The sequence below is a fragment of the Ovis canadensis genome, chromosome 1 (genome assembly GCF_042477335.2).
Source record: "Ovis canadensis isolate MfBH-ARS-UI-01 breed Bighorn chromosome 1, ARS-UI_OviCan_v2, whole genome shotgun sequence".
NCBI lineage: Eukaryota > Metazoa > Chordata > Mammalia > Artiodactyla > Bovidae > Ovis > Ovis canadensis.
This window is the reverse complement of record NC_091245.1, coordinates 280,863,450-280,878,583: the sequence shown is the minus strand read 5'-3', so window position 1 is coordinate 280,878,583 and position 15,134 is coordinate 280,863,450. Positions and strand designations below refer to the sequence as shown.

At 47.8% G+C, this 15,134-nt stretch overlaps 1 protein-coding gene across 1 annotated transcript in view; it reads right to left on the bottom strand.

The window, feature by feature from the left end:
- KAT2B (lysine acetyltransferase 2B) overlaps positions 1-7,621 on the bottom strand; it is a 109,250-nt gene extending 101,629 nt beyond the window's left edge. The window contains exon 1 of the mRNA XM_069582553.1: positions 7,089-7,621. The gene's annotated coding sequence lies outside the window, so the exon portion shown is untranslated. The remainder of the gene's footprint in view (positions 1-7,088) is intronic.
- Positions 7,622-15,134: the final 7,513 nt, after the last annotated feature.

The following is a 15,134-nucleotide window of genomic DNA, read 5'->3' as shown; positions in this document are numbered from 1 at the left end:
AAGGGAAAGTCTGTGTCTTCAGTTCCATAATCTTAAATCCTGGCTGGCTGACCCTCTGGGGCTAAAATTAAAATCCAGAGGGGAGTGTTTCAAAATTCATAAAAGAAGTGCTGTATCTCAGCGAACACTTTGGCTGAAGAAAACAAGCAAACACTACATGAGGCTGGCCACATGATCCCCCAAAAGCAGAAAGCTGCGCACGTCATTATAGGAAAACATGGGGAGTGACTGAATATCTGCATGTTCACCAACCACATTTTCTTAATGTGTTCATTTGCCAGAGAGATGTGTATTATTAGTTTAAGAAATCAGGGGCCTCAGTGGCGGGCCAGTGGTTAAGACTCTGCGCTTCCACGGCAGGGGGCCTGGCCCCAGCCCCTGGTCCAAGAGCAGGTCCCCCAAAGCCGCATGGCCGAGAAGAGAAAAAGAAAGACGTCCTCCTTCCTCACTGCTTTCATCTCATTCCCCAAGTGCCCGCCTCCCCAGAGTTAAACACTCTAAGCACGGCCGCGTCCTTCTCGTTCACGTGTTTCAGCATTTACAGACTGAAGCCTGTAGGCGAGGGTTAGAGGCACCTTCACTCTGCGGGCCTAGATCCAGGTACTTGAGGCTTTGAGGGTCAGTCTCTAGCAGAAGCGCTCGATTCTGCCAACAGTGTTCTGGGAAGGAACTAAGCAGGATGCACGTTTTCACTCCTGGCCAAACAGTCACGCCTTTCTTCTTGTCTAGAATACTTGATCCACATTCTCCATGACAAAAAGCGACTTTCCACTTCTCACCACAGTATGCTTGTTTGCTTGTATTTCTTTTTCTTTGGGATGGTTTTAGTCTTCACCTCCCGTACAGTGTTACGAACCTCCATCCATAGTTCCCAGGCCGTCTGCCTACCAGACCAAGTCCCTTGAATCTATTGCTCCCCTCTACTGTATAATCGTGAGGGATTTGATTTAGGTCATACATGAATGGCCTAGTGGTTTTCCCTACTTTCTTTAACTTGAGCCTGAATTTTGCAATAAGAAGCTGATGACCTGAGCCACAGTCAACTCCAGGTCTTGTTTTTGCTGACTGTATAGAGTTTCTTCATCTTTGGCTACTAAGAATATAAGCAATCTGATTTCGGCACTGACCATCTGGTGACGTCCACATGTAGCGTTGTCTCTTATGTTGTTGGAAGAGGGTGTTTGCTATGACCAGTGCGTTCTCTTGGCAAAACTCTGCCGGGCTTTGCCCTGCTTCATTGTGTTCTTCAAAGCAAAAGAAGAGAAGAGAAACAAAAAGAAGAGAAAAGAAAAAGAGAGAATCGAAAGACAAAGGAGAAAGGGAAGGCTATGCCTAACGGAATGCAGAGTTCCAGAAAATAGCAAGGAGAGAGAAGAAAGCCTCCTTAAGCGACCAATGCCAAGACTAGAGATCTCTTTAAGAAAACTGGAGATACCAGGGAACATGTCAGACAAAGATAGGTACAATAAAGGACAAAAACAGGGAGGACCTATCAGAAGCAGAACAGATTAAGAAAAGAAAAGGTGGCAAGAATACACGGAACTGTACAAAAAAGTTCTTAAGGACCCAAATGACCATGAGCCAGATATCCTGGAGTGTGAAGTCAAGTGGGCCTTAGGGAACTTCACTACAAGCAAAGCCAGTGGAGATGATGAAATTCCAGCTGAGCTATTTCAGATCTTAGAAGATGATGCTGTGAGAGTGCGGCACTCAATATGCCAGCAAATTGGGAAAACTCAGCGGTGGCCACAGGACTGGAAAAGTTCAGTTTTCATTCCAATCCCAAAGAAAGGCAATGCCAAAGAATGTTCAAATTACCATACAATTGCACTCATTTCGCATGCCTGCAAAATTATGCTCAAAATCCTTCAAGCCAGGTTCATCAATATGTGAGCCTTTAACTTCCAGAGGTTGCAACTGGATTTAGAAAAGGCAGAGGAACCAGAGATCAAATTGCCAACATCCACTGGATCATAAAAAAGGTAAGGGAATTCCAAAATAACATCTACTTATGCTTCATTGACTGTGCTAAAACATTTCACAGTGTGGATCACAACAAGCTGTCGAGTATTCTTAATGAGATGGGAATACCAGACCACCTGACCTGCCTCCTGAGAAATCTGTATGCAGGACAAAAAGCAACAGTTAGAACCGAACAGGGAACAACAGACTGGTTCCAAATTGGGAAAGGAGTATGTCAAGGCTGTGTATTGCCACTCTGCTTATTTAACTTATGTGCAGAGTACATCGTGAGAAACACTGGGCTGGAAGAAGCACAAGCTGGAATCAAGATTTCCAGGAGAAATATCAGCAACCTCAGATATGCAGATGATACCACTTTAATGGCAGAAAGTGAAGAGGAACTAAAAAGCCTCTTGATGAAGATGAAAGAGGAGAGTGAGAAAGCTGGCTTAAAAATCAACATTCAAAATACTAAGATCGTGGCCTCTGGTCTTATCACTTCATGGCAAATAGATGGGGAAAATGAGGAAACAGTGTCAGATTTCATTTTCTTGGGCTCCAAAATCAATGTGGACGGTGACTTTAGCTACAAAATTAAAAGACACTTGCTCCTTTGAAGAATAACTATGACCAACCTAGACAGCATATTAAAAAGCAGAGACATCACTTTGCCAACAAAGGTCCGTCTCATCAAGGCTATGGTTTTTCCAGTAGTCATGTATGGATGTGAGATTTGGACTATAAAGAAGGCTGAGTGCAGAAGAATTGATGCTTTTGAACTGTGGTGTTGGGGAAGACTCTTGAGAGTCCCGTGTACTGCAAGATCAAACCAGTCAATCCTGAAGGAAATCAGTCCTTAATATTCACTGGAAGGACTGATGGTGAAGTTGAAGCTCCAATACTTTGGCCACCTGATGTGAAGAACTGACTCATCAGAAAAGGCCCTGATGCTGGGAAAGACTGAAGGCTGGAGGAGAAGGGGACGACAGAGGGTGAGAGGGTTGGACGGCATCACCGACTCAGTGGACATGAGCCTGAACAAGCTCTGAGAGACAGTGAAGGATAGAGAAGTCTCGTGTGCTGCAGTCCATGGGGTCGCGAAGAGTCGGACACGACTGAGCGACTGGACAACACATTTGTTTGCTAGGGCTGCTGTAACAAAGTGCCTCAGGCTGCGGCTCAGCCAGCAGGCCTCTCTCCTCACAGGGCTGAAGCCGGAAGTCCAAGGTCAAGGTTCCGACAGGGCTGCTTTCTCCTGAGGCCCCTCCTTGGTGCATAGGCAGTGCGTTCCGCCCGTGTCCTCACACACTCCTCCAGCTGTGTGTCCATGTCCTAATCTCCTCTTCCTATAAGGGTCCAGCCGTGGTGGCTGAAGGCCCAGCCCAGTGACCTCATTTAGCCTTGTCTCTTACAAGATCCTGTCTCAGAGGATAATCTCATCGGGGGTACTAGGGTTTAGGACTTTAAGGGGGGCCCACAGTTCAGTCCATAACAGGCAGGACAAAGTTAATTAACATATTTATCAATTTATGCCAACTGTTTAAAAACTTTTTCTTTTGTATGGCGGTATAGCTGATGCACAATGCTGTGAGAGCACCAGGTGGACAGCAGAGAGATTCAGCCATACATACACGTCTCCCTTCTCCCCTGAAACCCCCTCCCCCCAGGCTGCCAGAGAACCTCGAGCAGCGCGCCCTCTGCTGTCTGCACAGCGGGTCCTTGTTGGTCCATTTCAAGCACGGCAGCGTGTACACATCCATCCCCAGCTCCCTAGCTACCTCTTCCCTCTATCCTTCCCGGTACGCCAACACGTTCCAACAAAGCCCACGCTCCCCGTTTCTTGCACAATACGCCTTCAGTCTAGATTTGTCTTTTCTTTTCTTGCTGAACCTATTGTTTAGCAGATCTCTCAGTCTTCTATTGAAGGAAGGCCTTAAGTCTAAAGGAGGTGAAACATTTCCATCCGTGTTGCTGCAAATGGCATTTTTTCATTCTTTTATTTTAATGAGTCATCCTTCATTTTATAAATATATGCATATTCTTGGACAGAGAAAGACAAACATCATATGGGAACACATATGTCTGGAGAAGGAAATGGCAGTCCACTCCAGTGCTCTTGCCTGGAGAATCCCAGGGACGGTAGGCTTCCCTAGTTGCCAGATGGTAAAGAATCTGCCTGTGATGCAGGAGACCCGGGGTTTGATCCCTGGGTCGGGAAGATCCCCTGGAGAAGAGAATGGCACCCACTCCAGGATTCTTGCCTGGAGAATCCCATGGATAGAGGAACCTGGCGGGCTACAGTCCATGGGGCCACAAAGAGTCAGACGTGGCTGAACAACTAACAGACATCACATATGCAGAATCTGAAAACCTGATGCAAATGAGCTTATTTACAAAACAGAAGCAGGTGATGGACGTCAGTGTGATAACCTCTAGGTCCTGCCACGATGCAGCAGAAGGCATTGTCTCCTTCTTTCTTTATAGTTAATAGCTCATTCTGTATTTACGTATATATATCAGAGAAGGCAGTGGCACCCCACTGCAGTACTCTTGCCTGGAAAATCCCATGGATGGAAGAGCCTGGTGGGCTGCAGTCCATGGGATCGTGAAGAGTCGGACACAACTGAGTGACTTCACTTTCACTTTTCACTTTCATGCATTGGAGAAGGAAATGGCAGCCCACTCCAGTGCTCTTGCCTGGAGAATGCCAGGGACGGGAGAGCCTGGCGGGCTGCCGTCTACGCGGCCGCACAGAGTCGGGCACGACCGCATCTTCTTCATCCGCTCATTTGCCAGTGGACGTTCAGGCTGCTTCCACATCTCGGCGAATAATCGAAAATATTGCTCCTGTGAGCACCGGGGCACGCACGCTGACACTAGCTGTCCAGCTTAATGGATTTTCATAAACACACTTCCTTGGCCTCTCCAGACTGATACAAAGAATTTTCCTAACACCCAAGGAGACTTCTTTCTGCTCCCTTCTAGTCAGGACCCTAAGGCAATCTTTATTCTGGCTTCATCATCATCGATTAGTTTTGTAGGTTTTGAGCTTCATGTAAATATGGCCATAGCGCATGGGATCTCATTGTCAGGCGTTTTTTGGAATACTACTATTATGATACCTGTCACGTTGTTCCATGTACCCGTATATTACTTTTTATTGTTGTTTAGTATTCCATTACATGACCGTACCGCGTGTTTACTCCTTCTTTTATTGGTGAACAGTTCCAATATATTTTTTTGATTACTACGAATAAAATTTCTAAGACTATTTTTATAATGTCTGTCTGTAGTCATATTGTTCCAGGAAGGGAGACCTGGAAAGTGGGCTCTCCTCTAAGCTCAGAAATGAGTTATCCGAGGAGACACGTGCTGACAAAGCAGGAGACGTTGCTGGGCAGGGGCCCCGGGCGAGAGCAGCGGGGTGAGGGCCCCCGGGAGGACGGCTCTGCACCCGGCTCGCGGTCCCGGGTTTATGGTGAGAGGATTTGTTTTGGATTGTCTGTGGCCGATCGTTCTGACCCAGGGCCCCTCCTGGGGGGGCCCTCACCGCTCAGCCAACATGGATTCCAGCAAGGAGGGTTCTGGGAGGACACGTGGACTGGCGAGTCCTCTCTTTTGACCTTTCCTGATTCTTCTGGTTGGTAGTGACTTGTGAGTGCCGTGTTCCTTACCGGGACCTCCTGTTGTAAAATGACTCATGCAGATGGTCACGGTGGTGCCTGGCCAGGGTGGGAGGTTTCAGTCACTGTTTTCCCTAACAGAATATGCTCATTTCTCCAGGGTAGGTACCTAGGGTAGCAGTTAGTTGCTAGCTCATAGGGAAAGCGCACGTCAAACTTTAAGAGGTCCTGCCAGTTCCCCAAAACGACTGTACAACTTACCCGCCCTCCTCACTGGGCTCTGGTGCCATCAGTCTGCTTAACTTTCACTGCCAGGGTGGCTCTGCTTTCTCGAGATTTTCATTAGCGTTTACAACATGCGTAATAGCATTGAGCACATTGTCTTTTGTGAATTGGCATTTAGGATATCCTCTTTGGTCAAATAAATGTCTGCCCTAGTCTTTTACCCATTTTAAAATCAGTTTGTCTTTTTTATTATTTGTGGTGGACTTTTAGTGGCTCAGACAATAAAGCGTCTGCCTGCAGTGTGGGAGACCTGGGTTCGATCCCTGGGTTGGGAAGGTCCTCTGGAGAAGAAAATGGCACCCCACTCCAGTACTCTTGCCTGGGAAATCCCATGGACAGAGGGGCCTGGTAGGCTACAGTCCATGGGGTCACAAGAGCCGGACACGACCAAGCGACTTCGCTTTTTTTTCCAATGTGCAGCCTAGGTTTGAATCCTTCAAAGGCTATGTTGTTTAGTCCCTGAGTCGTGTCTGACTCTTTTGTGACCCCACTGGACTTTGCCCGCCAGGCTTCTCGTCCATGAGATTTCCTGGGCAAGAACACTGCAGTGGGTTGCCATTTCCTTCTCCAGAGGACCTTCTCGACCCAGGGGTCGAGCCTGCGTCTCTGTCTCCTGCTATGGCAGGCCAGTTCTTTGCCACTGAGCCCCCGGGGAAGCTCTCTGATGGCCACATATGTTGTGACCCTCTCCTCTTGGTCTGTGACTTACCTTTGACTCTTAGTCATGTCCTTTAATGATCGGAAGCTTTTCCTGTTAAGATGTAATTTGTCGGTGTTTTAGGTTCATTGCTTCTGTGTGTCCCGTTTAAAAGCTCCTTGCCTAGCCGTGCTCCTAAAGGTGCTCTGCTACACGCTCTGTGAGCTTTGCCGACCTTACCTGTCACACGCACATCTGTTTCGTGTCTCAATAAGTTACTGAGTATAGTGTGAGGTGGCCCTGATCACGGTCATCATCATACTAAACTTTCTCTTTGAATTTTATTTCTAAACCATCGTGTGAGATGTTCGGAGCAAAAGGAGGGCCTTATTGCATGGCCTTCTAGCTCAGTCTTCACTGAGAGTTCACTGTAGTATTGCCTTTTAAGAATAGTCTTTACGCCCCTATGGAAGATGCGAGCTGCTCAACTCCTTTCTAAAGCAGGACCACCCTTAGCCTCAGGCAAGAGGAGTCCTGTGCTGGGACCCACAGCTCGGAGAATCAGAGTCGCCAACACTCACCTTTTCGTTTGTCCGACTTCCCTGGTGGCTCAGACGGTAAGGCGTCTGCCTACAATGCGGGAGGCCTGGATTCCGTCCCTGGGTCAGGAAGATCCGCTGGAGAAGGAAATGGCACCCCACTCCAGTACTATTGCCTGGAAAATCCCATGGACAGAGGAGCCTGGTAGGCTACAGTCCACGGGGTCGCAGAGTCGGACACGACTGAGCAACTTCGTTTCACTTTCATTTGTCACTTGGTGTGAGCTCCAGACGGTGCAGTCCCAGGGAGCCGAGCGCGCACCTTCTGCCCGCAGCAGCAAGCCCGCACTTGAGACCTGTTCCCCGCGTCTCTCGTCCTGGAGCCTGGAAACAGAAGTCGCCCGCATCACAATACTGAGAAGTTTTGCATCCGAACGAGGCACCGTTTGGGAGTTCAGGAAAGTTTTGAGTGGCAGGAATGCTTAGGTAAGAGAAAAGACAAATTAATTAACTTGTCAAATCCTCCTCCTGAGCAGGAATGCAGAAGACTCTTGCGTAACAAAGTGCTGTTTCCCAGAGCGCCGGGCGCCGCTTCCGGTTTCCCTTTGCCTTCAGTTCGCGGTTCTGAAGCTTCTCCTCCAGGAGACCCGCATTCGCTAATGCCTCACAGTGCCTGGACATTTTGTAACGGTAAAGAATTCATGTTGCCCTTAAATGTATGTGCTTATACATCTAAACCTTACATCTGGGAAGCATGAAGTAGATTTTCTTTTCCATTAATAGATGAACTTTTGAGTGCAAAGAATGTGAACAATTTTATAAAATTATTTAAGAAGACATTGAATTTTCTAAAAAGCTAATAAAACAGCTTATTTTAGTATCTTTGACTAAAAATCTGACAGTGATTATGACTTCACTTTGTTTTTTAGTTTTGAAAGGTCACTTTGCCTATGGTAGAAGAAAAATAGCATTTTTTAAATGTAAAAAATAGTTTTAATTAAAACAATTTTATATTCATGTAAATTACCTTTTTAATATAAACATGCATGTAAATTTTATAGACTTTAAATATAATTACATTTTGACCATATGGTTAAGTATTCTTTTGAATTAAAAAAAAATAAGATAAAAGAAAGTCCACAAGAAAAAGTACTCAGAACATCGTCTGGCAAATGGTGGGTGTTCAAGGAGCATTAGGGCTCCCTTTCTGCCGCCCACACCTTTCCCTCTCTCGTCTTAAACTTGACATCAGATTAAACATCCTCTCCCTCCCTCTCTTTTTCCCACTCTCACGTATCCTATTCGGAACTTGGTTGCCTTATGGAAACAAGCCTAAAATTTGGAAGAAAACAGAGCCAGCAGGATTGACGGGAGACCTTAGCGGAGTCTCGCTATGGCTTAATTAAAAGCTCAGTTGTTAGAGATTACCAGTTCTTTTTGCAGAATTCTGACCTACAGCATAAGTCGGGCGCGCTCCCTAGCCTGGTGAGCCGTCTTGGGCATCCCAGAGATATGGGCCCGATTAAAGGAATCTAACGGATTCTTACTAACCATTGGGTTTACAAGTTGGGCTGTGAGTCCTCAGCAAACCAAAGGAAAGCTTCAGGAAGTTAGCCCTGCCAGCCACATCCTCGCGGCTTCAGGCACACCCGTGGAATGTTTTCACAGCTGGAATCCAATTTCTGAGTTGATGTATGAGAAAATCAAATTTGTGGTAGTGCTCAACAATAATAAAGGAAGAAAAACGAACAGTTTGGGGCTTCCCTGGTGGCTCAGTGGGTAAAGAATCCGCCTGCAGTGTGTGACACCTGGGTTTAATCCCTGGGTTGGGAAGATCCCCTAGAGAAGGGACCGGCTACCCACTCCAGTACTGTGGCCTGGAGAATCCCAGGGACAGTCCATGGGGTCGAAAAGGGTCGGACACAACTGAGCAACTTTCACTTTCGCTTTCAACTAACAGCTTAGGTACGCTTACCACCTGATAGGCGCTGCATGAGCCCATTTCTGCAGTGTCCCATCTAATCCTTACCTGGACGTGCAAGCTACTACAGTATCCCCAGCTTAGGGATGCGGAACTTGGGGTTCAGAGAAGGTGAGTAACTTGGACCAGTCTCTCTCTTGTTCTCAATCACTTTACCTTTCAGATGATGACGATGGTGGCCACCGCTTTGCTTTTAACTTTTATCAGAGTATAGCTGATTCACAATGTTGTGCAAATCGCAAGTGTGCAGCAGAGCAAATCAGTTATCCACTACACATACCCGCTCTTTCTAAGATTCTTTTCCATGTAGGTGATTGCAGAGCGTTGAGTAGAGTTCCCATGCGCTGTGCAGTAGTTTCCTGCTGGCTAGCCTCTGTATATCATGTACAGTAGTGTTAATATTATCACAAATAGTGTAATATATGGTAGTGTTCATAGGTCAGTCTCAGTCTCCAAGTTTACCCCTCACCCCCCTAACCCCTCGGGAGCTATAAGTCCATTTTCTCCATCTGTGACTTTACTAAGTTCATTTTCTCCATCTGCGACTTTACTTCTGGTTTGTAAATAAGTTCCTTTGTACCCTTTTTAAGATTCCAGATGCAAGTGATATCATGCATCTGTCTTCCTGTGTCTGACTCGCTTCACTTGGGATGACAGTCTCTGGGTCCGTCCGTGATGCACATGGCATTGTCTCACTCTTTTCACGGCTGAGTGATATTCCAGCACGTCTGTGACACATCTTTATTCATTTCTCTATGCGTGAACATTTAGGGTACTTCCATGCCCTGGCTCTGATAAACAGTGCTGCAGTGAACATTGGGGGTGCGTGTATTTTTTGGAATTATGGTTTCCTCTGGATATATCCCCACTCCAGTACTCTTGCCTGGAAAATCCCATGGACAAAGGAGCCTGATGGGCTGCAGTCCATGGGGTCGCTAGGAGTCGGGCACGACTGAGCGACTTAACTTTCAGTTTTCACTCTCATGCATTGGAGAAGGAAATAGCAACCCACTCCGGTGTTCTTGCCTGGAGAATCTCAGGGACGGGGGAGCCTGGTGGGCTGCCGTCTATGGGGTCGCACAGAGTCGGACACGACTGAAGCGACTTAGCAGCAGCAGCTGGATATATGCTTAGGAGTGGGATTGCCCAGTCGTATGGTATTTCTATTTTTAATTTTTCAAAGAGCCTTCATATTGTTCTCCATAGAGGCTGCACCAGTTCACACTCCCAACAACAGTGTAGGACTGCTCCCTAATAGTGGCTACTATTTCCTGAGGGCTGACTAGGGGCCTAAACATGTGTTATAACAAATTTAATGCTTTACTAACCCCACTGGAAGCACTTAGGAGTCCCGTCTATAGGTGGAGATTCTTCAGCGGTGGCCCTCGGCGTCAGGCGGAACACAGTGGCAGTAACCAGGGCAGGCTCCGCCCCGGCCCTCTTTCCTGCGCAGAAAAGGCTGTTTTTCACCCTAGGTAGCACTAGTCAGTGTAACTTTCTGTGACAATGAAAATGTTCTATGTTAGCACGGTCCAACCTGGCAGCTGTTGACCAGGTGTGGCCACTGAGCGTGTAAAACATGGCCAACGACACTGAGGAACTAAAGTGCTAACTTGCTGTTACTAGTTAGGTTTAAAGAGCATACCCGGCTGGTGGCTGCCACAGCGGACGGCACAGAGGGTAAGTGCCCGGGGCTCAGGTTCCCGACAGAATCAAAGAGACCCTCACGCGCTCCTTTCTCTTAGTTCTGCCGTGGCTCAGCCTCTGGGGCCGGGCTCGTCAGACCAGGAACTCAGGGACAGGGAGAAGCGTCAGGGTCTTTCTCACTCCCTTTATTCAAAGCTAATTACCTACAGGGAATTCCCTGGTGGCCCAGTGCTTAGGCTCTGCACTTTTTGCTGCCGAGGGCTCGGGTTCAATTCCTGGTCCGGGAACTGAGCTCCCGAAAGCCATGCTCCTGGCCCAAAACAAGCAAAACCATTTAAGTGCTCGAACACTGCCTTCACATGTGCGCTTATTTATTTATTATCTAATACATGCTTGTGGAACTCCCCTCTCAGGCCAGGCGTATCTGCTTATTCTAAGTCTATGCACTGGCTCCGGTTAAAATGGCAGGCAGGCAGGACTGGAGAGACAGACGCTAATTAAATCATCACACAAATGCATCCGTAGAAACTCAAATAAAGGCAAAGTGCCAGGAGTCGTGAACGCCTCTGACAAGGTCAGTGGAATCGTGCGAGGCATCAGAAACGCTCTTCTGCTGGTGCTCAAGTTCAGCTTGTGAAAGCGGTGCTTTGGCTGAGAAGCTAGGAATGAGTTGGGACTAACTGAGTGGCAGGGAGAGAGTCATTCAGAGCGGAGGGGATGCATGCATAGTCCTGCGGTGTGCAGAGCACGGCCGTGCTTAAGGGACTTTCAAGAAAGGGGCAGTACGCCTTTTTCTGCTTTTAAAAAATAAGGGATATGGATTTGTAAAAAAAAGAAAAGATACTCTGTGTGTGTGTGTGTCAACAGAGAAACATCCCCTGACGACCACTTTTTACTGACGGAGTCGTAGAAGGGGTGGACACTTGCTACAACTGCAGATTGTATAAATGTGCGATAAGAGCATTTGTTTCTTTAAAAACAATCATACAAAATAAGGACAGGGACCTCAGGGGATTCCCTGGCCGTCCAGTGTTAGGACTTGGTCACTACCAGCTGCCGGGATTCCACCTGTGGTTAGGGAACCAAGATCCCACAAGCTGTGTGTGATGCAGGAAAAAAAAAAAAAAAAAAAAACACCTGTTATTTGTTTGTTTTTTAATCAAAAATAAAAGAAAAGGAGGGCCGGGCGAGGAGGAAGGCTAAAGCTTTCCAGGCCCTTCATCTCCCACATGGGGGCTTCTGACCTTTATCCTGAGAGCAAGGGCTGCGTCCTGGGACGGTTCAAGTAGAGAAGTGATGTGATTGGGAAATAAAACCCAAGCCAACCAGAAGCAGCTTGGCTTTTCACGAGGGCCACCTGTCCCATCCTCCCCTCCTTCCCTCCCGGACATGGAGAGCTGGGCCGCCCCGGCGGGCGAGGGGCGCCGAGCGGCTCTGCCCTCTCGCTCTGAGTGTTCTCTCTGAGTGTTTCTGCTATTCAGTAAATACTGGGCTTTTATAGAAACTGTCAGCAAACTGCACACTACATTTTCCCTGCCTGGGGCCCAGGAGGCCTCGCACACTAGCAGGCTGTGCCGGAGCTGCGATGCCCAGAGGCTGCTCCTGGAGGACCGCTGGTCTCAGGACCACAGAGGCCAGGCTGCGGCCTCGCTCTTACGTCCAGGAACCTGAGCTGGACAGGCGCTGGTGCCAAGGCGGGGGGTGGGCGGGCTGGCTTTCGGCATTCCCTCCTCTGGCCGCCTGTCCACTGAGCTGTGCGTCACTGTGCAGCCCTCATGAGGACGAGGGGCAAGCAGAGACTTCACTCTGGTGGGGGAGAAAGGCAAGAAGAAGGAAAGGGGGAGAACAGGGCTTCACCACGATGAGACTCGGACCGACTCCACAAAACGAATCCCTTATGGTCCTCTTCTTCCAAAACGAACTGATGCTATACCTCCATCCCTGGCGCTGTGGACAAGTTACCCATGCTTCTGGCTAACACTCTTGACCTTGATGCTCAGCTCTGCCACTCACTGTGGGCGAGGTCAGTCAGCGCACAGAGATCCCGAGTCCTCGCCCGTGAGACCGGCTCACGGTGCCTGTCGCAGGGCTGCGGGGCTGTGACCCAGTGTGCGCAGTTTGCTGGGAAACAGGCGCCAGCAGGGACTTTCCCCGGAGGCCTGTGGTCAGCACTCTGCACAACCGCCGCAGTCAGGGCCGCTTCCATCTCTGGTCTGGGAGCAAAGATCCCACAGGCAAAAAAGAAGAAGACGGAGAGAGAGAAGCCCCAGCTTGGTTATTGTCTGGTAACACATCTGTGTGACTCTCCCCCCGCGACCCCGAGCTCCTCACGTGCAGAGAACCGCCACTGGCCTCTCTCTCCAGCCCCTACTCCTGCAGGTGCTCAGCACACAAGGTGAGTACTTGCTGCAGACAGCAAAGACTGAAGGAGTCCTTCTCTTCCCTCCCAGATCGTCAGTCTTCTAATTTCCTACAACCTTTACTGTTTATTTATTTTTTACTTCCCTGGTGGCTCAGACGGCAAAGCGTCTGCCTACAATGCAGGAGACCTGGGTTCGACCACTGGGTCGGGAAGATCCCCTGGAGAAGGAAATGGCAACCCACTCCAGTGTTCTGGCCTGGAAAATCCCGTGGATGTAGGAGCCTGGCAGGCTAGTCCACGGGGTCGCGGAGAGTCGGACACGACTGAGCGCCTTCACTTTCACTTTTCACTTTACTGTTGATTTAGACATGCCTTCGGAAAATTGAACTATCGGATATACTGCCAGAGAGATATTTTCCTACATTTCTACCTACACATACACATACATATATGCGTTTTAAATTACCTTTATTTTTAAAGCAGTTTCAGGGTTACAGGAAAATTGAGCAGAAAGCACAGAGGCTTCCCACATGCCCCTCACTCTCTCCCGTGACTTATTAACATCTGCCATTAGCGCAGTGCCTTTGTTACCCTGATGAGCAACTATTGTATTATACGCGATTATTGACAAAGCCCAGTTTAAAGTTTACTGTGTTGTGTAGTATGAGTTGTTTTTTTTAATTAACTAATTAATCTTACTAATTCACTTATTTATTTTGGCGGCACGGTGTCTTGGCTGCTCTCCGCGGCATCTCTAGTTGCAGCGAGCGCAGTGCCCTGTCTGGGCTTCTCATCGCAATGGCTTCTCAGGACTCAGAGCGCAGGCGCTTAGGCTCAGCAGTTGCAGCTCCCAGACTCCAGAGCACAGCGTTCATACCGTTTATATTGATACATATTCTGAGTTTATCACTTCAGTTCAGTCACTCAGTCGAGTCCGACTATTTGTGACCCCATGGACTGCAGCACTCGAGCCTCCCTGTCCATCACCAACTCCCAGGGTTTACTCAAACTCATAGCCATCAAGTCCTTGATGCCATCCAACCATCTCATCCTCCATCGTCCTTTTCTCCTCCTGCCTTCAATCTTTCCCAGCATCAGGGTCTTTTCCAATGAGTCAGTTCTTCAAATCGGGTGGCCAAGTATTGCAATTTCAGCTTCAGCATCAGTCCTTCCAATGAATATTCAGGACTGATCTCCTTTAGGATGGAATGGTTGGATCTCCTTGCAGTCCAAGGGACTCTCAGGAGTCTTCTCCAGCACCACAGTTCAAAAGCATCAATTCTTCAGCACTCAGCTTTTTTACAGTCCAACTCTCACATCCATACATGACTAGTGGAAAAATCATAGCTTTGACTAGAAGGACCTTTGTTGACAAATTAATGTCTGCTCTTTAATATGCTGTCTAGGTTGGTCATAGCTTTTCTTCCAAGTAGCAAGCATCTTTTAATTTCATGGCTGCAGTCACCACCTGCAGTGATTGTGGAGCTAAAAAAAATAAAGTCTGACACTGCTTCTACTGTTTCCCCATCTATTTCCCATGAAGTGATGGGACCAGATGCCATGATCTTCGTTTTCTGAATGTTGAGCTTTAAGCCAACTTTTTCACTCTCCTCCTTCACTTTCATCAAGAGGCTTTTTAGCTCCTCTTCACTTTCTGCCATAAGGGTGGTGTCATCTGCATATCTGAGGTTATTGATATTTCTCCCAGCAATCTTGATTTCAGCTTGTGCTTCTTCCAGCCCAGCGTTTCTCATGATGTACTCTGCATAGAAGTTAAATAAGAAGGGTGACAATATACAGCCTTGGTGTACTCCTTTTCCTATTTGGAACCAGTCTGTTGTTCCATGTCCAGTTCTAACTGTTGCTTCCTGACCTGCATATAGGTTTCTCAAGAGGCAGGTCAGGTGGTCTGGTATTCCCATCTCTTTCAGAATTTTCCACAGTTTATTGTGATCCACATAGTCAAAGGCTTTGGCATAGTCAATAAATTAGAAATAGATGTTTCTCTGGAACTCTCTTGCTTTTTCGATGATCCAGCGGATGTTGGCAATTTGATCTCTGGTTCCTCTGCCTTTTCTAAAACCAGCTTGAACATCAG